The 27,812-nt window shown below is 35.4% G+C and overlaps 1 pseudogene; it reads right to left on the reverse strand.

Annotated features, from left to right (window-relative positions):
* Nucleotides 1-9,741: 9,741 nt before the first annotated feature.
* Nucleotides 9,742-26,233, reverse strand: LOC122073710 (annotated as a pseudogene).
* Between the last annotated feature and the right edge of the window lie 1,579 nt (nucleotides 26,234-27,812).

Genomic DNA, 27,812 nt, shown 5'->3' on the forward strand with positions numbered 1-27,812 from the left:
ATGCAAGCACTTTTATTTTTTATTCAGTCTTTTATTTTTATTGTTTAAGCAATTCAAGCTGTAATTTTCAAGTTCTAGTTCTAGGCTTAGTTCTAGGTGACAAGAACAAGCTATGAAACATGTCTTTCAAGTTCAATTTATTTTTTCTTCAGATTTGTTTTCTTTAATACTATAAATTTCAGATTTGATTTATTTCAGATCTGATTTTTAGTACTGGTAGTATCTCAAATCGATCAAGTTTTCAGTTCAAGGGTAAAGTTCAAGTAAATAGGCTCCTTCAGTAGTCTTCTCTCTCCCCTCTCATTCCCTCTTCTGACTACCCTTTCTTTTTTAATTTAGGATTTTAATTTCAGTCGTTACATTATTGCTATCCCTTTCCCCCAAGGTTCATGGCTAGAGTATGTGTTGGCTTTGCCCCTCCTAGCCATAGAATCATCAATTTATTACTTTTATTTGAGTTATCTCCATTTCCCTAAAGCCAAGTAGAGTAACCCTTGTAAGAGTGACTCTCTGATCAAGTAGGGAAGTTTATATTATGATGCATCCATCGGGCTAAGTAGAGAAACCTATTATTTGTGAGTCTCTATCTAGCTTTATCCCCTTTCTTTTACTTTATTTTCATTTCAGTTTTTTTTTCTTTATTATTTTTTTTAATTGCGTGGCCTGTTTATTTTTAGTTATTTATTTATTTAATTTTAATTGCTTGGCTTGCGTCTTTATATTCTTAGATGACGAATGGTTAGGACGTTATTTTAGATACATATATTTAGGACGGTAATTAGAATTAAATCACAACCATTAATCAGTTCACTTTCTCATTATTAAAAGAAAAATAAAATAAAATGGTTGCTCTCCCTGTGTTCAACCTGTAACTATACTGATCCGTACGCTTGCGGTTACATTTTAAAATCTCAAACACCCACTTAATTGAAAATCTTACAATCTCCCACTTGGGCAGCATATGTCAAAAGTTTTAGATTTTAAAATGACTTTCTGGTTTAGATAAACTGAATGTGGTAACAAATAAAACAGTATTGAATAGAGTGCACCTTAAACCAAATGCCTTGGTCAGAATGAGAATTACAAACACCCAACCGGATTGTTCATCACATCTAAAGCAACATATGACCAAATACATCAAAGTGCTCATAACTTCACCGACTTGGCTAAATAGTATAAAAGTGTGGTATGAAAATAACATGCAATAGTGATCATCATGTCTATTTCTAAATTGGTCTTGGCTCGAAAACCAAATTAGCCCTATGAGACAGATACCGAAGGTCTCATTAACTACAAGCGTCTCTTAAACGCTTAAGCTTCATTCAAAGAAGCTCATTGGAACTGGGTCCAGATGTCCCAAAATACTAGCATTATACCTCAATCAATTAAGGCTTTACTAGCGACTGGATGTGTGTGTATTGACTAAAACCTCAGATACCGAATGAGGTAAATATACCACATACAGCCTCAATTTTTTAAATGGGGCAAATAAACAAGTATATACACATAACTACATAAGCAATTGTCCATAATAAAAATGCATGTATATTCTTGAAAACAATAATAATGCATCATAAATACAAAAACAAATTGAAAGTCAAATGTACCTGAATATATGAGCAAAGCTCCCACTAATAAAATACATGAAAAGAATTAATAAGTCCTTTATCAGTGATATGCTCTTGAAAAACTTTTAAAATCAAACCCATAGTTTGTGAATGAACAATTATTTTATCTATAGTAATATAGTTCCACAGAAATTTATGATTTATGAACTTACTCCCATTGATCTTTGGGTAAACCTATTTAATTCCTCCACTTTTCATAAAAAACCTGATTTTGAACTAATATTAATAATCATTGGCTTGGGAAGCCCATCAATTCAAAGATTAAAATCCATTATCATAATAGCCAAAGTAACATTAAATGATTAGTTCCATTCTTCAAAATTGAAACCATTCAAAATTTTAATAGAAAATAGCTGGGAAGTCAAAGCTGACAAATATAACCATAGATATTTACCAAAATATACAATATACAAGAACATAAGGTATATTAACATCCTAATAATATAATTAAACCTGACTAATTGGGCTATTAATCAGATTTCCCCCATTTGTAGAAAAATACGAACGGAGGAAATATCCGACATCATCAGGGTCACACCTATAGTGGCAAGATCGCCTAACACGTAATAAAATCTTTCACGTGCAAAGCGAGATGTTCGAAACAACACTACTCTAAAGATTCTGTCACCTGTGATGCAAGACAAGAACCTTCAAAGTTGTGAAGCCCAAAACGTCACCCTCACACTATCAGGTAAAATCGATCAAATGAAGACTCACATGTGATGGCAAGAGCACATCGTTAGCCATATGGTAATCTTGATTGTAACCTATTCGAATAGTCAATAGCGATCTCACAATCTCAATAACTAGCCCATTAAGTGGAAGCGTAATTACTGAAATTATGAAAATCTATAGACTTTGATTGCTAATAAATGCCCGTGGTTTAGATTTGGGTACAATCAACAAGATGAACAAAAAAAAATTCCATCCTAAGCCCACAAAAGCAACTCACTGTAAACCCAAACAGTCACTATGGAAACACCATAATTTAACAGTTATCAAAGTGAGTACATTTTAGTATGATAGTTTTGTACTTCCAGTCATTATCATAAATAAAAAAAATCTAAATATGGTAATTTTCTATAATGACAATATGTTAAATATGGAACTTCATAATATTTATTCATGATAACAGAAAACACATGATATATGTTACTCTATCCATAATTCATTAGATATAAGAAGTTGTATACAAGTATGAACTTTCAGCCCAAATGACTTTAATATCTAATACGAATATTAGCCTATAAACTTTAAGCCAATCACAATAAAGCCTCTTCATTTCTGTATGTTAACAGTTCATTGACTGTTGGGGCACATGAACCAAATAATTTATTGAATCAAAACAACAATAAATCATTAACAAATAAAGGTAATATGAACTTAGATCCATAGTAAGTGTAAACAACTTCATAGACTTTATACCATAAGTCACTAAAACTTTAATGGGCTCATTTAAATCATTCAAGTATGTTATATCTGTTTTATCTTGATGAATTTCCAATAAAATTAGACTTTATCACAAGTATACATAGGACATATAAATTCAAAAAATTATTATTTAAACAATGCACTTGTGATATTTTGAATTATAACGGTGTGCTAAAACTCATAATTAAGTGTCTTGTGACGAAATCGGATGTCACAGATGATAAATATAGCATTGAAGAAAACATAAAAATACCACAAGTTAACTTAAAAGTCATGAAAACGACAAGTATAGTGCACATAATAAATCAGATATAATGCATCTATCACCCTCAATATGATAATATCTCCAACTAATACAAAAGAGTGGGGATCAGATGACCCAATATAAGTACCAGTTATAAGAGTCAACATCAGTTCATATTAAAACTAGATCTAACTGTTGGCTAGAACAAACAGGGCCAAAAAAATCAACAATATAAACAGGCTTTAAAAGTCATTTCAATAAATCAAAATCAAACGATTTCTGATTTCACTTGCATAAACTTTTTTATAGTCTATCCAATTATTAGACTTCAAAATTTGATATCATTGAAAATATGATAGAAATAGTTAATAAACCACCAATATGTGCAAGCAACGTATGATGATCTTGTATCATAACATCTTAAATATAAGTATAAGCATCAACATTAATATTAATCTTTAAGATGTCAATTCTACCCACAAAGAATTTTCACAAAGGCCATTTAATTATAAAAGGCATAAGATTACATAATCGAAAAACCCATGACATAGATCACACCAATTACAAAGTTCAATTTGGTGAGATTCACATGCATTCATTGTAATGACTATATCACTTAAGAGTTACAACTGAAACTGTATCCTTATCTTTTGGGACAGGGATTCACTGATCCTTTTATTTTTTTGTATTAACTATGAAAAGAATACTAAAATTTGATAATTCAATCACCTTTGGAGAAAAGAACTCTTAAGTTAGTGTCCATTTCTAACATGTGAATATTTATTCACAAATCTTGATAACATCACATTTGAAAAAATATCATTTTTACTGTCAAGAAATACACAATTAAAATGAATGTCCCATAAACTTTGATGACATTACCTTAAAGAAATGTCACCAACTATTCTGCCCTAGGAAAAACCATACAAGAATAAGATTCACTGGTCCTTAGAAATGCGTTATGCAGCTAATTATATGCAGAAGCATACACCCAGTTTAATTATCATTCATTCATCATTTGGTGTTCCAAATATGAAATGCAAGCACAAAATGCCACTAATTTCCTATAAATAGTAGTCATAAATAATTTCTCAATATCATGGTAATGATAAACTAATGTAGAAACATGCACAAGCAAAGAAATAATTCTGAAGCCGTTATGGACCAAAAGCAGAACACAAACATATGTTCATAATAGTTCTGAATTTCATCCTCCCACTGGTCAAACCATATAAACAGTACAAAGTACATGTGACAAACCAATCAATTTCCATTTAATAAAATAAAGCAAATAAATGACATGCCTGCGATCTACAGATCGTTTCTGTTTGGCTTTAAATAGGTAAGATAATTACCACATAATGCATTAATAATATATGCCACTTTTACAATTGCATGTTATCATTACAGTGAGATATATGTGTATTTTAGCATCACATCCATTTACATATGATTTATAGAACTGTAATGCCATGATAACAACCAAAACTGAAAACCAATGGCAACTATCATAATCAGGTTTAATAATAATAATAATAATTTGAATAATTAAACCAAAATCAGATAATTCCAAACTTTACTTTCATAAACAGTTTAAGTCTTATCTATTTATATGTCTTCACAATTGATTTTCATTAAAACTGTAATAGAAATGGTTAATTCACCCCAAATTTATAACCCCAAGCTCAAATCAATTTAAAATCAAGTTTAAAAATTCATCACTTTGGTTTTCAAGAAAATCCGTTAAATATTATCTTAATGTAGGCCGATTGCATACTTAAATTTATTAGGTCGACCACTGAAATCTCCAGTAAAAAATAATGGTCCTAATCAACTTAATCATCACTTACACATTATTGATTTTTTTTTTTTTTTTAATACTTGCCTGGTCAATGCCAGTTTGATCCAGGCTTGGCCCGGTTCAGCCATGTGTGATCACTATCTGGTTTGACTCATTTTGGTTTGGTTTGGCCATTTTAATTTGTTTTGGTTCAATCCATTATACCTATGGGCCTGAACCCATTACTTTTAAGTCAAACAAATTAAAAAAGAAATATCTATGGGCCCAGCCCATTAGTCACCTATTAGACTTACCTTAAATTTGCTTGAGCCCAATAGTTTTGTTTACAAAAAAAAAAAACTTTAAATGACCTAAAGGTCCATGACAAAGCAATAACTACCAAATCTATCCATCTTCAACCTTGGGGCAGATTTGAACAAAACCGAACCCTACGGCCCCGTTAGGGTGTTTGGTCCTTTAGGGTGGCTGTAGTTGGCAACCACCAAAAACCAGGCGAACAATATTTCGGTGGTCGACATCAGAAAAAATTAGTCTCAACCCCTATTCTATTGAAACCAAATATCTCACCCAAATCAAATGGTCGATTTCCAATCAAATCTTTCTTTGATGGCTGATTCCCAACCAAATCGAACTGTGCAACCCTTTTAATGATAAATTTCAATTTATCAGCCTTGATTAATGAGGTGTTCATCATCCATAAACCTTTTCTATATTATTTTTCTTCTCCAAACCAAAACAGCAGCCGCCAAGTTGCAAGTCGATTTTGATTTTTTATTATTTTTTTTTAAGTACATAATGCTTGCCAATTGTGTCTTAATTTCCAAAAATCAATAAAATAAAAAATAGAAAAAACTTGTACGATTTCTCCAAAATAGAGAAACAGAATTAGTAAACACTTTGTTTGAGTTGGACATCTTCAATCGGCATTCTGAAAAAATAGGAATTAGGATCAAGCTCAATGGATCTCAAATCAAACCATTCTCTTGATCAGATAACAATTTTCTAACAGTGATCTCAAGTCTCAACTCCCTTGAGTCAAGTCGGTGACTTAGCATATGTGTAGCCCCTTAAAAAAATGTTTCTTTTGTTAAATCCCTAAGGCTGTGTTTGGTAGTCAAGAAAATAAAAAAAGAAAAAGTACATTTTTTGTACTTTTTTCTTTTGATTAATAATTTTTCTTTGCACTTGTATATTTTCACCCAAGAGAAAATTCCCTTTAATTTTCAAATTTAAAATTCTTCTTGAGAATTGTGAAATTTTCTTTTGATCCCCAACAAATTTTCTTATAAAAAACACAAGAAAATATTAAAAAATATGAAAACATAATAAGATAAAAAAATGAATGATTACACAATGATTTCCTATGTGTCTATCTCCCTCTTAAAATTCAAAAAAATTTGAATTTTTTTTCTTTTTTTTTCTTTTCTTCTCTTGATAATCAAACATACATACTCTTTTTATTTTCTCACAATTTATTCTCTTTTCTTCTCTTTTTTTTTTCTTTTTTCCTCTGCTACCAAACATAGCCTAAGTAATGACATGTCGATCAGAGCTAGAGAAACCAGTTCTCCTGATGTGCGTTGGGTCATTTTTCATAAAAATAAAAAATTTAAAAAATTGAAAAAAAAATTTCTGTGATATAAAAATAAGAAATATTTAATTATAGAGGTGGGGTCCTCTCAAATTCAAGGACTCAGCTAGCGAGACGCAAAGTTTAGCCATAACATGATTGAATCTGACAGAATAAGCCAATAATGCATGTGGAGTCCTTTGACTCTTTTCAATTTTCAAACATAGATGGGCAACCAAGAGTTTTGGTTATCTCAGAATAAGCCAACAAGGACTACCTAGCCATAGGATCATCTCAGACGTTAAAATGAAATTAAATTAGAATTCAGTCAAGAACCTTGGTGCACAATGGAAACACTCAAGAGTAAATCTCAGTCCATCCAATGCATTAATTCCAAGAACAAAAGCTAAGCTTGTAAAATCCACAATAGTGGCGCAGGAATTTACATTGCAAATAAAGTGTCTTTTAGGATCAATTCTCTCTGAATCGATCTCAGAAAATGGCAAATAGAACACATAAATTAAGCCATAAGCCAATCCAGCAAGATCACGTAATGAATCAAATATGATTGAATGGAATCCCAAATAAAATATGGGTGGGTTCATCATTACTTTTTTTTTTCTTCTCTTCAAACAAGGAGCAATTATATACATTACAAAGACTGATAAAACTGCAGCCCATTGATCTACCATGAGTAGATTTTCATACCATTGATAGAAAATAAATGTGGAAACGATTCATATAAATCGATGAGCATGCACGATAAACACTACAAAGACATATTTTAGGCATACCTGAATCCATGGCTGAAGAATAAAAACTCATCAATGGCTTCTCGTACGCTCCTTGTACAACATGATCAATGTTGATCTGATCTACCATCTTCCCCTTTTGCTTTAGGTCATTAGCCTCACTTAATGGGTCAGTGATAACTATATATAGGGGTGAGGGTAGAGACCAACCCTGCAAGGAAATTAGAGTTTCCTCCCCATTAAGGAAACAATACCTTAGGTCCACACATAGTAATATATATTTTATACCATTAAAATGCACTAATAGAATCAAATATCTCCATAGAGATCACTTACCATTATTGAATAATTTCTGCTTACTCCATCTATAGTCAACACCACTAAACTGATTTTGAAAACAAATCTTGAACTATACTAACCCACTTAATTGGAAATCTTACAAAATGTTCATAAACTTCCATGACAAACTCAAATTCAAATATTTCCCGAAGACTCCCCTAACTTCCATGATTTTAAATGATTTCCTAAACTTTGACCAGATCACAGAAGTACTCTAATCTTGATGCCTTGGTCAGATGACCTAGGGGTGTCAACCGATCGAGCTAGTTCGGTTTCGTTCAGGCTTAATCAGGCTTGAAGACTTTCAAAGGCTATACCTTGTTCGCCCATTTAACTAATCGGGCTTAATTATTAAGGGCATGATACACTTTATATTCGGTCAGTCGGCCTCAGGCTATAATTGGGCTACCTTAATCGGGCTTTAGTCGGGCCTTAACCGGACTACGAACATGTTTAATGTTAAACGGGTTTTAGCCGATTTTTAAACGGACCCTGTTTAAAATGTGCTCTTATATTCCAACCCACTCATACAAGTACAAAAAAATGACAATAAATCAATATATGATACCAAATATAACCATTATTTAAAATGTGAACATGTCTTTACTTTTTAGTTTTTACTCTTTAATTTGGGGGGGTAAAATAGGTATTCTACAATCATTAAAGGGTCGGGTTAGGTCGGTGCACAATAGGTCGATCTCGGTCGGGTGTTATTCGATCAGTCTCCGTCGAGTGTCCGACAATCTAAGTAACAAAACAGAGACCGACCGTTTGTAAAAGGGTCATGCTCAAGCCCGACATGTTTAATAAATGGTCTGGGCCATATCGGTCTATAAACAATCGATCCCGATCGATTTAGTCGGGTCAGGCCACAACTTGACACCCCTAAGATGACCCAACCCCAAAAAGATAAAATTCATATTTTACTCTCAAATACATCCTTCCGTGAACCCACAACCTAGGACATAGAAAAGTTTGCATTCAAAGAATGTCTACCAAAAGGCCCTAAGACCAGGATTTCCCAATGAACACAAATCAAATTAAAGTCGATGTACTTTTAGGGGCCCACCATGGAGGCACTATTTACATCCTCCATACAATGGTGATTAGGGGATCCCCTCGAAAGAAACCCTCTATTGCTCCAAAAGTAACTCCTCAAATCTTGGCAAAAGGTAGCTAACATGATGACACCTACTCATGTTTGCTTGTATCCAGATGACTGTGGGATAAATTAGTAAATAAATTCTGCATAAATCAAGTCTGATGTAGGGTTGCATCAGACTACAGATTTTGTTCTCACAAAGATTATTAGCAAGGACACCTGATTTAGCTAAACTGGTTACAGAAACAAAAATAAAAATTTCAATGTAAATTAACAATAAAAATTCTCAGTAGCTGGAATTCTCGAGGCTTCGACCTCAATTATCTGATCATGGTTCATGATAGAGAAAAGAACGAATACTCTGCAAATTCTGTCTAATCGGACTTGACCAATTTCAAGGGTTGCACCATGACTGTCTGTTTAACTAATTGAGCTTAACTTGGGCGAGCATGATACGATTTTCATTCAATCGATCAGTCTCTGATTATAATAATCGGAACTTGACTAGGTTACAGACCTATTTAACTTTAAACAGGTTTTAAAACCGGACTCTAAATAAATCCTCTTTAAAATAGGTCTCTTAAATAGGCAAAAATGGGATACAATTAAAATGATATCCATAAAGTATATCATTTCTACATCAACTACAAATAACCTTTATTGAATAAAACTACAATTAACCTTTGTTAAGCTATTCATTTGGGAATAAATTAACCATCTAACCGTCTTGATTGAAATTCTAATTCCATCTTTTTAGTTTAAGAGACTTCTCTCAGGGCCTTCAAATTTGATAGAAGAGATTACTCAGTTTTGCTCTAATTCTATCAGGAAAATTAGGATTCTAAAATCATCTTCTGGACAACCGGAAATTAGGTTTTAGAATCTCAAAGTTGAAGTGGATATCTACATAATATCTCCATTCTCCACCTCTAAAATTGAGGTGAATCACTATCTTTGTCATAATACACAGATTTATCAATAGGATGATGACCTTACACCATGGATTCAGATCTACTTCAGATCATTCCTTGATTAAATATTTAGAAACATAGACAAAAAAATATTTAGAAACATTTAAATATTACAAAATTCTGTTCCATCATGCAAAATTCTGTTCAATCAGATTTCATCCAACTCCTCGAGCTATTCATCCACATCTTGTTCTCAATTTCTCTTCCCCCTGATTTCTTTTCATAACTGTCCACCACTAGAGTGCTTCAACATCGGTTCCACCAATACTATAAAAATTAAAAGATGAGTACAAATGTACAATGTTATACTCCTTATTTCAATTATATATATATATATATATATAAAAGCACACATTAGTAGTAACATTCCTGATTCTGATGAAATTGTTGAGTGCTTATGGGGTGAGGTTTCTCTACCAAATAGTATATGGTAAACTGATTTCTCTGTCATATATTATATCACAAGTGACTTCAAGCCTTCAATAAACTCCATGAAACCTCAAATCAAATTTCTGAGAATGACTAAAGAGCCTAAGAACCCTGAAGATAGGTAGGTCTGGATTTTTACCCACATGATGTGGGACAAAATTTTCTATCACATGTTTCTTGAAAGCAAGTTAAAAATTTTTAAAAAGCAATATCACTTAAGCAAACCTTGTTTCAATCATTTCACTGGTCAACCAACCAATACCACAGGAACCATGAAGTTATTTGGAGATGATGATTAGGAGGACAGTACATAGGCTGGTAGTACATGAAAATGAATTGATCATCATGTGTAGCGATGAAAAGATTTAATAAAGCTCCACCTTCACAATTCACTGTAGATATAAAACAGAAAAAATCTATCTCTGCTTTGAGCCATATTTCCCCTGATTTCATGAACCTAAGGTAACAAATCATCTAACTAAAGTTGAATAGCTAGTTCATACGTCGTTTAACCCTTAAACAGCACTAATATGTCATTGGTAGTGCATTTGATAATTTCTGAGATAATAAAATACCTGTTTCTTTTCTTCCTCTTTTTTTTTTTTTTCAATGAAAATAAAAATACTTGTTCCATGAAGAAGCAAAAGAATCATAACGAGCAGGCTGATTCCTCCCTCATCAAGAGGGTTTGAGATCAACATTCACAGGGAAGTAAACTGAATGAATGGCCAAAATTGTACAAGCAGAAAGAAATCAGTAAATGCCAAGATAAAAGAGAGCCAACATATTATAATCTAACAAGAAGAATGGCAATACCTATAGAAGTATACCTAACAGACTAAACATTAGTTGTAGCTGCAATAGAAGCAATAGAAGATCCTTGTGTAGGTAGTGGAGCATCATCAATGACAACACCCTCATTCATAGACAAAAAACCTTTCAAAGCATTAGCCAAATCTTTGGAATCATCAATCGGTTCAGCTTTAAAGATATACAAAATAAACAAGAGTATATGTAAGATAATAAGAGTATGACCAAAAAAAAAAAAGGTCGATAAATTAATATTTGTTTAACAAATAAATAATGTACATATAAATTTTTAGAAACTAACTCTAAAATCTACTCCGACCATCCAATCTCAGAGGCAAATCAATGCTTCAACATTTGTAGGTAGTAGTTTACATCTATATTTGTCAATGGCTATAACTCCAGCATTAAAAGCGGATTCAAAAGCAACGGTTGATACCGGAATAGCCAACATATCCCGTGCCATCCAAGAGAAATCGTGATAGTTTGCTCCTTGTGATTCTAGAAGGCCAACACATCATACTACTTCGATGGATCTTGTATCAGACTATCAGTTACTCCCAGATATGTCCAATTCAAACTTATCCACTAATGTATTATTATTGAAACTTTATACATCGATAGATCCTATAGAACGTAAGAACCAATATGAAGAATGCAATATATTGAATTAAATTTATGATAAAAAGTAAAAACAAAGACAAATAATTTATACCTCCCAATTTGAAACATCTTCAATTGTATTGGTCTTGATAGCATGCGAGTGTAATCCCCTCTCTTTTTCAGTCACTTCCATGCTTCAATACTTGCCAAAGAGTCGTCTAAGCTTGTTTGTATAATGTTCAATTTGTTCTTTGTTGTGGGGTCAAAACTATATAACTTATCAAAAGCATACCTGTTAAGTTTGTCTCGAATTCTTGACCCGTTATGAAGATTGACCCGATCCGACATATTTTGGTGGCGACCCGAATGGGAAATTTTCTGAGATCTGTGATGGAAGCAGAGGGCTTGGGCGGAGCCCATCACTGATCTCGTATGGGGGTGCGGGGGCTACGCCCCCGCGGTATGGTTCGACCGGATCGACCGCGACCCGATGGGTCGAACCGCTATTTGGAGTATATATATATAATGTACTGTTGCTTGTTGAGAGTCATTGTATTCTAGGGTTTTCACGAAGCTAGGGTTTCAAGGCGACTTCTTCCTCGTCGCTGCTAGGGTGTAATCTTTTTTCTGCATAGTGAATCATCTTCTTCTTCGTCCGAGAACGTAGCACACCACCCTGGTGTGTGAACCTCGTTAAATCTCTGTGTCGTACGGATCTATTGTCTCTCTTTATTCGTGTTTCTTGGTGTTTGATCTAACAATACCCAATGAAGCTTAACTTGTAATGAGGGTCAAACACAACCACAATAGCTAAAATAACACTATATGAGTCACAATACTTATCAAACTTCTTTTTCATCTCTTCTGCCATCTCCTTCATATGGCCACTTCCATGATTTATCACATCTAACAAAGACAAATGTATCTTCCATACATTATGAAAATACAAATTTATTGTTGGATACTTAGACCTAGATAACAACTCTATGATGTCATTAAAATGATTCAAAATTTTGCATAATTTCTCAACCTTTGTCCATTCCTCACTGTTTGGACACACTTTATAGTTTTTATCCACCAACCTAAGTGGCTGAAATGCACTCTGATAGGTGATGGCAAAATCAAGCATATGATAAATCGAGTACAACCTCACGGTGACATCTTTATACAACCCTTTCTTACATGGTATACCCATATGCTTGGAACATTCTAGAAATTTTACTTTCCTTGCTTGGGATGCCTTCACATATGCTACAGTAGATCGAACCAAATGTACACATTCATCAATGCATTTTAAACCATCTTGTACAATTAGGTTTAATAAATGAGCACAACATTTGTTATGGAAAAAATTCGCCAACACATCAACTCCTTCTTCAATACCAAAATTTTTCTTTTTTTTTCCTTTTTTTTTTTTAGAATATCAAAATATTCTTCAAATGCCAATAAAAGAAAGGTTTTACTCCAGCATTATCTAGAGTAATAGAGAATAATTTCTTCTCAATGCCCCAATCCAATAAAATCTTTTAAACAATTTAACATATATTAGCTCCTACATGTGGTGGGGCATGATGCAAAATTTCACTAATTCCTTATGCAATATCCATTCTATGTCAATGCAATAATAAGTGAGAAATATAAGAATCATTAGTGATGGAAATCCACAAATCAATGGTCAAGGACACTCAACCCTTGAAGGAACTCAAAAAATCCTTAATCCTCTTACTTTCCCTTGTGTACCACTTCAGCATGTCAACCAATTGGGTATTCCTACTAATAGGGTTGAATAGTGGGTTAAGATAAGTAATCAAAGCCCTAAACTCATCATATTCAACGAATAACAAAAGCGATTCCCACCTGACAACAAGTGTGGTAATCATATCTCCTACTACATCTACATCAATCTTCTTCCTTTAAGTGTCTGATTCTCATCACCTCCACCCAATAACATTTAGGAAACATTTTTATTTTTACGTTTGGGGCAATTCTTAAGATATTTTCTCAAACTGCCAGTGCGGTTGATATCTACATCAACTAGATATATATTCCCACAATCCTTACAGTTTTCCCTCTTACACCCATCAGAATTTTTTTCTTTATGGATAAAAAACTCTTTTCAAACTACAAATGTTTCCCTCGTTCTTGCTAAAGTATTAACTGTGACATATGACACAGCCGGTACAGTATCATGTTCAAATGCAGTTCTAGAATTAGATGGATTGGAACCATAGTTGTCAAGGCGTCGCCTAGGCGTCCAGGCGGTTTGCCTGGGGCCTAGGCGACAGCCGCCTTGTTGCACTGCATGTTGCCTTGTGTTTCGGCACTTATTATGCCAAATATCATTCAAGTAAATGTTATTTCATTTACTTAAGATATTATTCATAAATAAGCAAATACCCCCTATTTGAATCCAATAAAAATAGTTTAAAAATCAAATTCCAAAAGGATAAAAAGTCAACCCCCCAGTCTAAGAACAAAAACTGGATTTTGGTAATAGGGACGATTTTCAACTTTTAAATACTAGGGTTTTTATCAATTATAAAAAGTTTATAAATTCTATCATGTTAAAACATTGCTAAAAACCAAAAGTCCGGTAAAAAAATATTTTGTTTTGATATTCATAAAATTATTTTCATTCAGGCGATTTTAACAGTATTCGCGCACTTAAAAATAAGTTTGATTGAAGCATTACTTTGTCATTGCAACTCAGATTTAAGTAATCTTAGACTTGTTAGAAAGCTGGTTTTATATTATAACTAATACAAAAAGTCTCATGTAAAAATAAAATCATTTGACCAGTCAAACTTATTATAGAATAAGAGCATTTCTCTAAATGTTGATTTTTTATAACTTAATATGACTTAATGTTAATTTTTTATGATTTGATGTGGCTAAATGTTGATTTTTAATGACTTGATGTGGTTTAATCTTGATTTTTTATGATACAAGGTATATATAACTTACTAAATAATGTTAGAAAATAGGAAAAATAAAAAATAACACTTGTTCGCCTTAAGGCGGGCGCCATCTCGCCTAAGCGCTTAGACAATCCTCCACCGCCTTGGTTTGCCTTGGCACCGTGACAACTATAATTGGAACCCTTCTTTGGTTCCTTATTGACACTTGAGAAGAACCTGAACTTCTGAGAGTCCTTGATTTGGCAATTTTCAATTTAACTAAATAAACTAACAATAGGCTACAAATAATAAACAAGAAAAATCTTCATCAAAATAAAGTTCAAGTTCATTGGAATTTGAGTCTGAAATGAGAATGAGATATCATATATACACACATTGCTTTAGAAGTCAACAAATGAAAATTAAGCACATCCAGATAAAGCGAAGAATAAATAACCAATTCTACATAAACTAAGAACAATCAGATAAAGGAGCAAAGGAGCAGTTAGTAAAAAAAATGTGGTATGGTGATCTTCCTAACACATCCAGTGGTGCAAAGAGGATCATAAGCTTTAAATTTATGACTGTGGACAAGGATTAAAGTATCGGTATCAGTCGTCGTATCGGTCGGCCAAAATTAAGATACGTACCGGAGGGTATCGTATCGTATCAGAGATACGCTAAGATACGCTAAAGATACGCACATAAATGGATAGGAAACACTTTTTTATACACATTTGCATAAAAAAATAGTTAAAAAAAAGTTATATATAACATGTATTATGCATAAACAGTAAATTGAGAGTATCGCACTAAGAATCCAAGGTTTGTAATTGTCCCATAAATGTAAAATCCTTGTTCCCAACCTTGATTTCCACTTTAGTTAGAGAGAAAAATGGTTGGCAGCAACTTTGGAACAAAAACACCTCAAAAAATTATGTTTTTCTAAAAAATTACCCATTTTGGCCATTTTATGACCGTATCAGTACGAATCGGTGTGTATCGATCGATACATACCGATACGCACCGATACGTACCGATACATACCGAAACGTACATTTCACTTCAATTTTGAATTTTTCATAGAGTATCGGTACGTATCGGTGCGTATCGGTACTGTATCGGTGGTGTATCGATGCGTATCGGCGTGTATCGTAGGATACGTATCGATACATAAGGATTTTAAAATTTTCATGATACATATCGGTATGTATCGTGTCGATGCCTACCGATACGGATACGTATCAGCCAATACGGCACGATACGCACCGATACTTAAAACCATGACTGCGGATCACAAACTTCAGAGCTCATTAAAATATTAAAGCATTTCAGAAGGGGTGATAGAATAAAATCTACCTGTGAATTCCTTCTCCAACTTCAATTCTAAAAAACTTGCCAATCTTCACGGGCGACCCTATTTTCTTAGAAAGATCACCTAGAAGTGACTGCAAAGATATGTCAAAAGTAATCAATCAAAAGTTCCCTCTATAAAGCCAGTAAGTGTGGGTTGTAACACACGGCTAACAATAAATTGCAACTATTAATCCCACAATCCCAAAAATGTTCATGGCCCGAAAGTCGCAATATAATGATCCAAGCATGGACTTCTTAAGTGTAACACCCAAGAATACGACAAGTGTACCGGACCCGCCTAGGAGATTGGTGAGGTGTCCCCACCAAAAATATGATAAGTACCAAGGGGTTTCAGAGATCAGCGAGGGTGTGCAAAACTTTAGTTCCACATCACCAAGGGGGAGGTTGTTGGGCTAGTTGATAACCTCTAGCCTCCTTAACATGGCACAATGTGTTTTAAGCCTTGAGGCTCATGGGCCAAAGAGAACAATATTGGGCTGAGGCATTACACTTAGGACCTTAGCCTTCCAGTTATAGCTTCAGCTGAAACAATTGTAACACAATAAGAGCACCAAAAGCTTAGAAGATCAAAGTAACCACTATAACTCAATAAGAAGAACTAAAAAAAAAAAAAAAAAAAAAAAAAAGAAGAAGGAAGAAGAAGAAGAAATTATGGCATACTGTAAGAATGATACTAAAGAAGTATGGTGCTTGGGAAATCAAATGTACAGGTTTGCAGAAAGGGAGATTTAAAATCGGTTAGAAACATTAGTTAAGAAAAAAAATCAAATAATATACCTATAACTTGGTCGGCGAGCTAGAGTACCTAAAGCTCCATGAAATCACTCAACAAAGCTCAGAGGATTCAATTGTTTATCAAATACAAAGCAATCCGAGGATTGACTCCTTAAATACCACACAAAGCTCTGTTTCTAAGGGGAGTTCCACTAGAAGCGCAAGATGTGATGTGTGAGATCATCACCCTCCCTGGAGCAAATAAAGAAAAATGGCAATGGTGACTTGAATGTTTGTTTTGAAGAGAGAGAGAGAGAGAGAGAGAGAGAGAGATTCAACTTGTTATGAGGATGAGAGCAGCCACACAGCACAACAATGGAGGGCGGGATGAGACCAAGTGGAGGAGCAGCCGTGCAGCATAGTGGGAAACAAAACGAAGAGGAAGAGTGTTAGGGTTAGGGCTAGGTTTTTGGGTCTTTTGACATTTTACCACTTTAGTCTTTAGTTTATGGATAGTGTGGGAAAAATGGAAATTCCAATAAGAATTAAAGGGGGTCGGGCTAGATCGGTCTTAAAGGAGTCGGTTCAAGTCGGGTGTATATTCAGTCGGTCCGGTTGGGCACCCGAGGGGCTAGGTGTCTGCACCGGGAACAACTGATTATATATGAGCCAGGCTCAAGGCTGACACATTTATTAATCCGGTCCCAGCTGGTCTATAATAGGTCGGGCTCGGTCAGGTTACTAAAGTTGACCCTGGAATTGACACCCCCAGAAATAAGTTTTAAGCCTAAAGATACCTAGTCATTCAACCATTCATTTTCATTGCCCATAGGATCCCATGAAAGTAGCTTAAAGAACAAGCATGTTGACAATGGATCTGAAAGCCTCGTCTCCACAACTTAAAAAACATGGGTTTCAAACTTAGAAAAAGCACAGAATTTTAGATGGACTACCCTAAGTTATTTGGCACCACTCTTTCCACATAACTGGAAAAAGAAAGAAGCATATAGACTTTGTCAGCTATAGCAAAGATCCATAATCAATAAGTTTCAACTTTTGTTCCCAAGGAGATGCAGGAAACAACCAGTAATTGAAAAAAGAATTGTTTACTCAAAGAAAGAAAGTACGAGAGGATGAATAGAAGAATGAAATTTTTAACTAAGAACAAATTTCAGAGTTCAAAAACAGCCAGTTACATCCAACAACTACGGACAAAGAGATCAATGCAAAAAAACAGAAGTGACTCTGACTAGACCATAATAGGGTTCAGAAATGAGAGGGGGGGGGGGGAAGAACTTCAAAATCTCCACAAAACTTATGTAGAACAATGTCAAAAGGACTACTTTGTTCCTAGAGAGATAGTTGCAGGTGTAAGGGGAGTGCGAAGATTGCTTCGGAACCCATCTCAGTATCAAACAAGGTGCATCCAAGTGTTCTAGGGAGTTGAAGCACTGATCTTAGGAGAGAGAGTCTCTCTGTCTCTCAAGTTTCAGCGATTTCACTGGCATTGTTTCACGAGAATATGGGGAAAGAAGAGAACTTGAAGCTATCCTCGGGTTTATCCTGATTCAGAAAAGTTGGTAAATTTGGTAGGACTCAATGAATGAGATCATAACTAATAATTCAATTAGTTATTGGTTTGGGTCCATTTCTTCAAATGTGCAGAGGCATACCCAAACATATTTATCATCTATACTCTTTTATGTCTGCAGTTACCAAAAATGAAAATTTTTTTTTGTCGAAAATGGTTTTCATTAATGATTTTTCTTAAATATGTCATAAATGAAACATAAATGATGCCAAAGAGAGCTTTCGTCTCTTAAAGTACTTGAACTTAATTCAAACACCACTGACTGGAAGATATATGGTTTAGACCATTTGCAAATAAACTAGGTTAGTGAGAGAAATTACCTCAAACAGGCTACCATAAATGAAATAAGTACCGTTTAATCATAATAAACAATATACAATTAGTTTAAGGGAAAAGAAGCCTAAAAGGAAGCATGGCTCATACACCCAAACAAAATGGCGCAAAATGACCGCCTCGCCCCACATGAAAAGCAAAAATCCAGCCCATTTGATGCTTACATGTGCAGTGCTCCCATTGACCCCCGCGTTGGTTCAAGGGCCACGATGCCTTTCAAGGAACCCTCTCCCTTAGTTTAATTACATAGTTAACAATCAAATGGATGGTTGGATTCAAGTTGAGTAATTGTGCCAAGGAGCTAATCACTTCCCAAGAACATGAACAATTAAGGAAATATATTTTTAAGGGAATAAAATATATTACAACCTTCTAAAAATTAGAATTGCCAATTTTTCCATTAATAGGAATACCACGGATGTCCCTTATGCATGTACGAAACCAGTTATGTCCTATCGTTATTGAGATATGCTCTTCTATTTCCATAAGAAGCCAAAATCAATCCTTAACAGCTAAGAAAGATACCACTTTTAACATCCTAAACTTCAAGGTCCTATGTATGCCTCAACACAAGTTTTCAATATTTTGTGTTTTCTAGAATCTTCTTAAAATTTGAAAAAAAATCCCAAAAATAGAAGACATTAAATTGTAAAACAGGAAAACAAAAACCATGTGTGCATGGGCAACAAAAACCATGTGCGCACAGGAAACAATAACCGTGTGCGCTCATTACAAAAGCCACACTCTTTCCTCCCCTCTCTCTCTCTCTCTCTCGCTCTCTCAAATTTGTGTCATTTGTGTGTTGTGATTTCTTCTTCCTATCTCTCCCCTAATATCCATTCAAGTATTGTGGCTCTCTAAGAACAAACATGGATGATCAAAGCGCTCTGACAACCCAACCAAGTAGCCGTAAATCTATTAGGGCTAGTATCAGTGTTTTGGTTGTGGATGATGATGCGGCATACCTTAAGATTGTTGAAGCAATGCTACGAGAATTTGAATATAAAGGTATTCCATGAAGTTTTCATGCTTTTTTTACTGAAAATTTTTTTGGAGGGTTATATGGTTTTACACATAATACTAGATTCATTTAACATATCTCTTTCTATTTCATTGTGGGAGGTAATAGTGGAAGGTCATCAAAGTAGCGTTCTATGCTTTTATCTATCTTATTTTGAAAGACATAAATACCTCCTCCTCCCCCTCTTCTTCAATCAATGCTTTTTCTGTCGTTGAAGGTTCAAGAACCAAACTCGATCCTTTAACAAGACTTGGAGCCAGATCTCTTCAGAAGTAGATGTAGTTTCAAATCTTAGTAGGGTGGTTCCTTTCTCTGCTTTTAACAATCTCATTGGTCACTGGAATCTTGACTTAAGGTTAAACCTTAATGTTCCTTTATTGCCTGTCTTCAAGATAAAGGCCTACTTTGGCTTGTATAGTGTTTTTTCTTCTTTTTTTTTCTTTTTTTAATTAACATAGAGTTTTGATTACCCATTAAATATATATAATACCTAATAAAACAGGTAGATGAAAATTTTAATGGCTATTTTCTTCCCCGTGAACTCCCTTCTTTAAGATTTCACACTGTGTTTCCATTTACAGTTGTCGCAGTTAATTGTGCATCCGAAGCTTTGGCCCTTCTTTCAGAAAGACGAGGAGAATTTGGCATCATTCTAACAGATCTTCACATGCCTGAGATGGATGGAATTGCTCTCCTTGAGCGTGTTGAGGTTGAATTTAAGATTCCTGTAGTCAGTAAGTTTTTTTTCCTTTAATGTCATTTTCAACTTCGATTATTTTCCATTTTAGCAAAGTCAGTTTTTTTTTTTGGTGGATGAACAAATAAATTCATTACCGAAGAATATAGAAGGGGAAAAAAAAGGGGATTGGGGGGGAAGAAAAACAGCCCAAAGGGACAAGCCCATCTCTAAGGGGAAAATCACTAACAAGCAGAAGGGACAAGCCCAACAAAAGAGGGGATTATATTAGGGGGGAAATAATAGAGGGGGAGACCCCAGGACACAATACTGAGGTTGTTCGTTGGGGTGTCGCGAACAATGCGGTGGTGGAGAGAACCAAGTTTGGAGCTAACATCAAAGCACATAGCATTCCAATCTTTTTGAAAGAATGAGTTGGAAATCCAGTAGCAAAGAAGATGAGCCTCCCTGTCACAAATGGAGGATCAAGCAAATGTCACTCAGATTCATTCTCTGCTTAACGAGAGAATTCTTCTTCGAGACGGCCAACAGCTACTAAGGACCCTCTTCCAGATGGAGAAGGGATAGGAGAAAAAATGATGTTCGACATCTTCAATACCATTCCAGCAAAGACAGCAAGAGAAGGGGACCAGAATATACCGGTAAATGAGGAAGGAATGTGTAGGGAGGTAGTTGGAGATACCCCACTTCCCGCCATGCAGTTATGGCAAGGGATGTGGCCATTGAACTATATAATATAATATTGTGGCAAAGGACAAGGGAGCCTTTTGAACGAATGAAATCCCAAGCAGAGGTAGAGCTAAACAAACCCGTGGGGGAGGGAAGCCAAGAGATCTTATCCTCCCTTCCACGATGACCAGGAGGGGGGGGGGGAGGCAAACCAGAGATTAGCAGGGGGAGGAGGGGGGACCATTCACCGTTTGAGATGATAGAGGCAACAAAGGCAAATTCGCTCAAACCGGATGAGTAAATGCTCCTAGGGTTGATCAAGGAGAGGAGGATGCCCAAGGGATGCCAGGGGTCCATCCAGAGAAAGGTCGAAAAACCATTACCAATGATTCAAGAAATAGCACCATTACCATGATCAGTTTTCTTGATTGGCCTTTTTTTTTTTTTTTTTTTATTCATTTAATTTATATTTATTTATTACTACTATTTTTTTTTTTTTTAAAGAGCTAAGATCTGACTTTTTAATTCAGTTATGTCTGCCAATGATAACAAGGAAGTTATCTCAAGATGTTTGGAGCGTGGTGCTGCATTTTATCTTACAAAACCTTTAACTGCAAGTGATCTCAGAAACCTTTGGCAGTATCTATACCTGAAGAAACGCAATGAAAGAATAGCTGAGCAAATAGGGAGTGATTCAGAATTACTGACACCTGAAAAGTTATCAAAGGAAGATACTGAGTGCGCTTCCACCGTCAATGAAAGTAATTGGCGAAAAGAATCAATGAAAAAATCTTCCACAAAGAAGGATCAAAACAAAGGGGGAAATAAAGAGGATAATGTAACACAAAAGAAGCCACAAGTGCTTTGGAATAATGAGCTTCACAACAAGTTCTTCGGTGCCATTGCTCAAATAGGTCCCCAAGGTAAGAATTTTCTTTCTTAGAGTTCATAACATCTCATTCATTTTTCTCTGTCATATTATGTTTGGATTTGTTTCTACTGACCTTTTTTGTGATAATATTTTTATTTTCTAGGGGATGTTCCAACTAATTTGAGTTTTCTATTTAAACATATGTAAGGGCTATGACTTGGACACAAATTTGATGAATGGAATTGGCTTCCAGCACTTTCATTCAGTAAGATTCAAAACACCTATTTGCTGTGAGATGCAGTGAAGCCCTTGCCGGGATGCCAAGTTAGTGATTCAGGTGGGATTCCTGAAGCACATGTCATATCTTTTTACTTCTATTCTTTTCTCCTTTATCAATCAATTGAAACCCAGGTCAGTTCCATACTTTCTATTCCTGCGCAACTTCTTTATTGGCTTAAAACTGTTATTTTTGGACTGAGCTGAGTTGCTGTGTTTCTGTTTATCATTCTTCTAAAATTCTGGATCTGTTTTTAGCATTAAAGTTCAATCTTTCTCCTAGTTTCTTGAATTTCTACTCCTACAAGGATTTCATTGAAACTCAACTTTCAGCCACTGGATTTCAAATCTGGTTCCATACATAGCCATCAGTTTCTGTTCTTAAAGTGTCTACAGTTTTCAAATTTTGATTTTGATACTATTTTCTTGGAGTCCTATGGAAAGAATGGACTCAGAAAACTCAGCTTCAGATCCGATTTCAGGCTTCTGTTCTACTGCGGAACTGAGTTCGGTTATTTATTCAATGCTGTTCTGATACTTCTCTGAAATACCGTATCGAGTCTCAGATTTGGCACTCCTTCAAGTATGAATCTTCAGATTTCAAAAATCTGTCCAATTGGGTTGAGCCTAAATTTTAATATTATACTCTCCTACCTAGACAGAATGCTTGACCTGAGTGTCAACTAAATCAGATCCTCTGATCTTATGTTGTTACAATTTTCCTATAATCTGGTTCTAAACCTGTCAATTCGATTCTGGTTTCATTAAATTTCTGAACCTAGTAACCTTAGACTTCTAGAAGCCCATCATATTAGCTCAAGATTCGACCTTCTGTTCATAGATACGCACTTGAAAGCATTGAGTTAAGCAAAGCAATCGATCAACGGTCCATTTATAACTAAACATAAACCTTCTGTACAGACTTGTCTGATTCAACTCCTGCTAGGTAGGGTGGGAGGCAGAGGAAGTACTCCAAAAACTCTAAATATTCAAATAAAAGAAAAATTCCTAATGAAGGATGGAGAGACAATGAAAAAAAATAAAGAGAAAAAGAATTAACAAGTCTCTTTCAAGTGGATAAAATAGGAAGTAAAAAATGTGAAGAAAAGAAGAAAAATATTATAGGAAAAGAAAATCAAATAATAGACAAGCTATTTCTATATGCTTCTCTTATATATCTATTAATATAACGTGAAAGTATTCCGCCACCCGGGGGTGAAGAGAAAATCTCTTCATCTAAGGTGATTTGACGTTGTGAATGGACTCTTGGAATAGTGAATGTCGTCATTAGCTCCCGCCCCCTTTTTATGAAGGTCCAAAATACCCTCTCTCAGTCAAATCGAAAAATCAGATCCCATGTATTAAGAGGTTCACTCCTCACCGTGGGTGAAAGGAGACCTAAATATAATTAAACAAACAATTAGTTATTATAGACCTAAACAATGGCCAAGAACATAGCCACCTTGGCAATCACTGGTTGTGCTCACTGCTACTTTTGGGTACCAAAGTTCCCAGGCAATTGCCACAGGCAGTACTGGCAAAGGTATTGATCAGGTCAAGAGGTTGAGGGCCAATGTTTAAAGGCCATCTTCTTCACTGAAATAGTACTTGAAATCAAGGTTCAAAGAAAGAAAGGAGCACCCCTTAAGTGAGAAAGGAAAAAAAAAAGAGTTCCCAAAGACAGAATCTTGTGCCTTCAAATTGAAGAAATCAATGCAATTAAAGCAAATACATACATTTACTTCGAACTTGAATAAGATTAGTTATGTAAGTGTAACTGAGAGTTGTATCGCGCAAAAGAATATGTTTTTTTCCGTTTTCTTTTCTTGCTTCCCCTTTTTCTCAAGCGTAATTGGCAGAGACAAACACATAAGTTTTCATGACCTGAGTTTTACAACAGTCACCATAAGCAATCATCCTTGCACATTTGTTATGGCTGACTTACAGTTTACATGTAAGTGCCATTTTCTGAAGGTTAAATTAACACTTTCTTTCATCAACAAATCATTCAGAAACATAAAACCCAGATATAACCCCTGAACTCACATCATATAAACCAGGCTTCAGTGATACAAAGCAAGTTAAAAGAAACACAAAGTCAGGAAAATTAACATCTGAGGAACCATGGAATGGCTCCAGTGGCCTGAAGAGAGTTTCTTCACCAACAAAGCTTTCAAAAACAGGAAACAAAATAAAATAAACGAAATCCACCATACAAAGCAATCTCCAAAACAAACTGATAACTGTCAGTCATAACTAACATAGAAAGAGATTATAACATCCAGAACACAACGACCACGTCAACCATTTGTAATCATTAAAAGGGATAAATTTATTAAAAACCAGAATAGAAAAGATTAAGACATACCCCGTCAACACAACTATGTGATCCCTGCCACCAGTTCGTTTCCAAGCGTCAGTACCATCAATCAAGTCCACCACCTGCTTCTGCCTCTCATAATCCTCATTCCCAATTTTCTTCCTGAACCCCCTTCGCTATACCCAATTGCATTTCTAAGGGTCGCAAATAACGACACAAAAATAGTATCATCTTCCTCAACATCAAAAACCCTACTCGCAAAAGACCCTCCTCTCAATTCCTCGGTAGTCATCAGATCACCCAAGATTCAGTACTCAGCACTGTACTTCTTGATCAATGGGTTCTCCGGATATAGAGGGAATTCGAGCTTCCCTTTCGAAGAAAGCTCAGAGCGTAGTTCATCGTCGACATCGCTGCCGAGTCTGGACCACCTTTCAAGGTCCTTTATTTTTCTAACAACCCGTAATTGGGTGATCTGGGGAGATATGCAACGTAGACTCTGATGGATTGGTTGCTATATTCGGCGATTTTGTGAGAGGAAACGAGAGAGGTGAAGGGGGAGCAGAGTATTGTTGATGGGCTGTGGTGAAAAGGAAGAACAGAGAGACTGATAAAACGCAGAGAATGGAAAATAAGAGTAAGGCTCCGTTATGGTCCATTTCTGTTTTTTTAGAACAAAAACTGAAAAGAAAAAACTGAAAAAACGAGATTGGACGGAACTCCAAGTCTTCCCAGTTTTGTTCCATTTTACAAAAAAAAAAAATTTCTTGATAAAAATCTGAAATTTTGAAACACCATTTTTTCGTTTAAAAACTGCGTTTTGACACAGAAACTGAAATTTTCGTTTTTGACAAAAAACAGCGTTTCTGAAACAGAAACGATACCAAACGGGCCCTTACTAAACCAAATAAGTGGCCTTTATCCACATGCTTTTGATCCTAATTAATACGGTTCCTAAGGAAGGTAAGTAAACTCAAACCGCCACCTAAGTGCAAGGGCGATTAGAGAACAAGAAGAAAAACAACATATACAAGCATGCTAGTAAGATTAAACAAGTCTAGCTCGGTAGAGAAGCTGAATTGTCATTGAATTCACCAGTAGTGTGACCTAGTAAGGCTCCCTTGCATTGTGCTTGCACAAAAAATATAGAGAGACGAATCAAAACACGGTTAAGCTGCAATTGGTAATGTTTTCGTTTCAAAAACAATGTTTTGTATCAAAATTTGAAATTTCTATCAAGTTTTTATGTTTAAAAATTGTTTTTATTCCTAAAAAATGGTGTTTTGTAAATGTGTTCCGAAAACGGTTTCACTTAGACAGGGATGAGGGAGAGAGAGGGAATCGAACAGTATTTTTTTTTTTCACGGAAAGGATTTCTCAATCTGATTTCACCGAGACAAAGATGAGAGAGACCTGTGATCAACATTGTTGAGGGAAAGCATAATTCAAGCAAGAGTTCTTCCCGGATTCTTCACCACTTCAGAGTTTCAAGGAGCCAGCCTTGTGAAAACTCTAATGTTGAAAACCATGTTTCAACATTTTTTTTTTATACCACACAAGACTTTTTTTGTTAGGACTTGGGTAGAACTCATCATTAAAAGTTAGTCGTTAAGGAGAGGGTGTCCAAATACTTATGCCTCTTTACATCTTGCTATTCACATCCGATGTGGGATTATTACTTCCCCCTTTTGCATAAAACCCCAACAATACTACGGGGCAGGGGAGAAGGAGAGAACGGATTGGGGAGAGCCAAAGAGAGTGAGAGGATTTGCCTTCGCCATTTCCTCCATCGCTTTCTATTTTATCTCTGTCACTTTCGTTTAGAAACAACAACGAAGAGAGATCATGGATGATGAGCAACAAAACCTACCAAGAAGCATTTTTGTTGTTTATTAAGCTAGAACTGTTTGAAGCTTCGGAAGCATTTGGTTTTCCGATCATTGACGATGACAAGGACAGTCCACCTGTTCTTGAAGGAAACAGTCGGATCTGATCTGGCAAAAGCCCCAAGGTGTTGGGTTGCGTGCATGTGAAAAGTTAAAAAGAGGTTGGAGGGAAAATAGTTGGAGTGGATCCAAATCTGAGATACAAAGGGGATGAGAAAGATGTCGTGGTTGGTTGCGGGTTGAGACTTGAGATATGTGACTGCATTGGGCATCGTCGACACTGGCTCAGCACGTCGAAGAGGCGGCACGAGCTTACGACTTGGCTCATCGGAGACTTATTAAAAGGAAGGGGTGGGAGAGTTGGAGCAGGGGAGGAAGAGAGGGAGAGAGAAGTCAAAAGTCAGAGAGGGAGAACCAGCTACCCCTTCAATTTTTTTCATTAATTTCTTCCATCAATTCAAAGGGTGATGCAATGGTGAGGAATAATCGGCCGATACTTCCCGATTCAAACTGACGCGTATCGGAATTGCCGTAGACCAATGCCTCTTACTTTAATTGTAGACCCAACAAAAGGCAAAACCGGATCCCTTCCCCTTTTTTGGGCTTTAGCTCCCATTTAGGTTGGATTCTATACCATGGAATTTTCCATTTTGGGCTTCGTCTCAGCCTATTTGGGTTGGATTTTATGCCCCGGAGCTTGCCCTTTTGGGCTTTATCTCCGCCCATTTAGGTCTAGTTAGTTCATATCATACATGCCCATGATGATGTTATTATGATCATGGTTTACAATATCAGTCCATATCTTCAAATAAATATTCACACAGCCATTATTTATATGGAACATGGCATTACAGGAGTGTCACTTTGCAAGGAGGAACAATGATAAGCTGATGGAAATTATGATTTCTTTTTTTTTTCTTCTTTTTTTTTCTTGGTATCTTTCTGCTTCTATACAAAATACACTAGGCTTCCCTTGGAATGCATCGTCGGAATAGATTCTGGTTTTGGTATGCAATCTAAAGCGAAAATATAGAGAAGAATCAGGTTTCATAAATCAATTCGAAGAATGCATACCAAACAGTGGTGACTGTATGCTCGCATGTTTTAAATTTTCTCACCATGGTGGCTTAAGCATGTTCTATTCTCCATGAAACTAGATAAAGGAAATTAGGTTTTGAGAATGCAGACCTAGAAAGAGAGTATGGTCCTGTTTAGAATGCTTATCAAAATCATTGATCCCTTTCGACGCAAAAGATTATGTTTTGATGGAAGAAAATATAATCCAGCTTTGACATCCCCAAATCTAACAAGTTATTAGGTTCAATGGCTAACTTTCAGTGCAATATTTTTATCAAACAAATCTCCTATCATTTAAGAAGCTGAATCTAAACTTTTCTCAAGGAAAGCTTTTACATACCCCTATTTAGATTGTAATCCTTTTAGTTCTATTAACTAAATATCAGGGTACCCTGCCCCCAACTAA

This window comes from Macadamia integrifolia, chromosome 3 (genome assembly GCF_013358625.1).
Source record: "Macadamia integrifolia cultivar HAES 741 chromosome 3, SCU_Mint_v3, whole genome shotgun sequence".
Taxonomy (NCBI): Eukaryota; Viridiplantae; Streptophyta; class Magnoliopsida; order Proteales; family Proteaceae; genus Macadamia; species Macadamia integrifolia.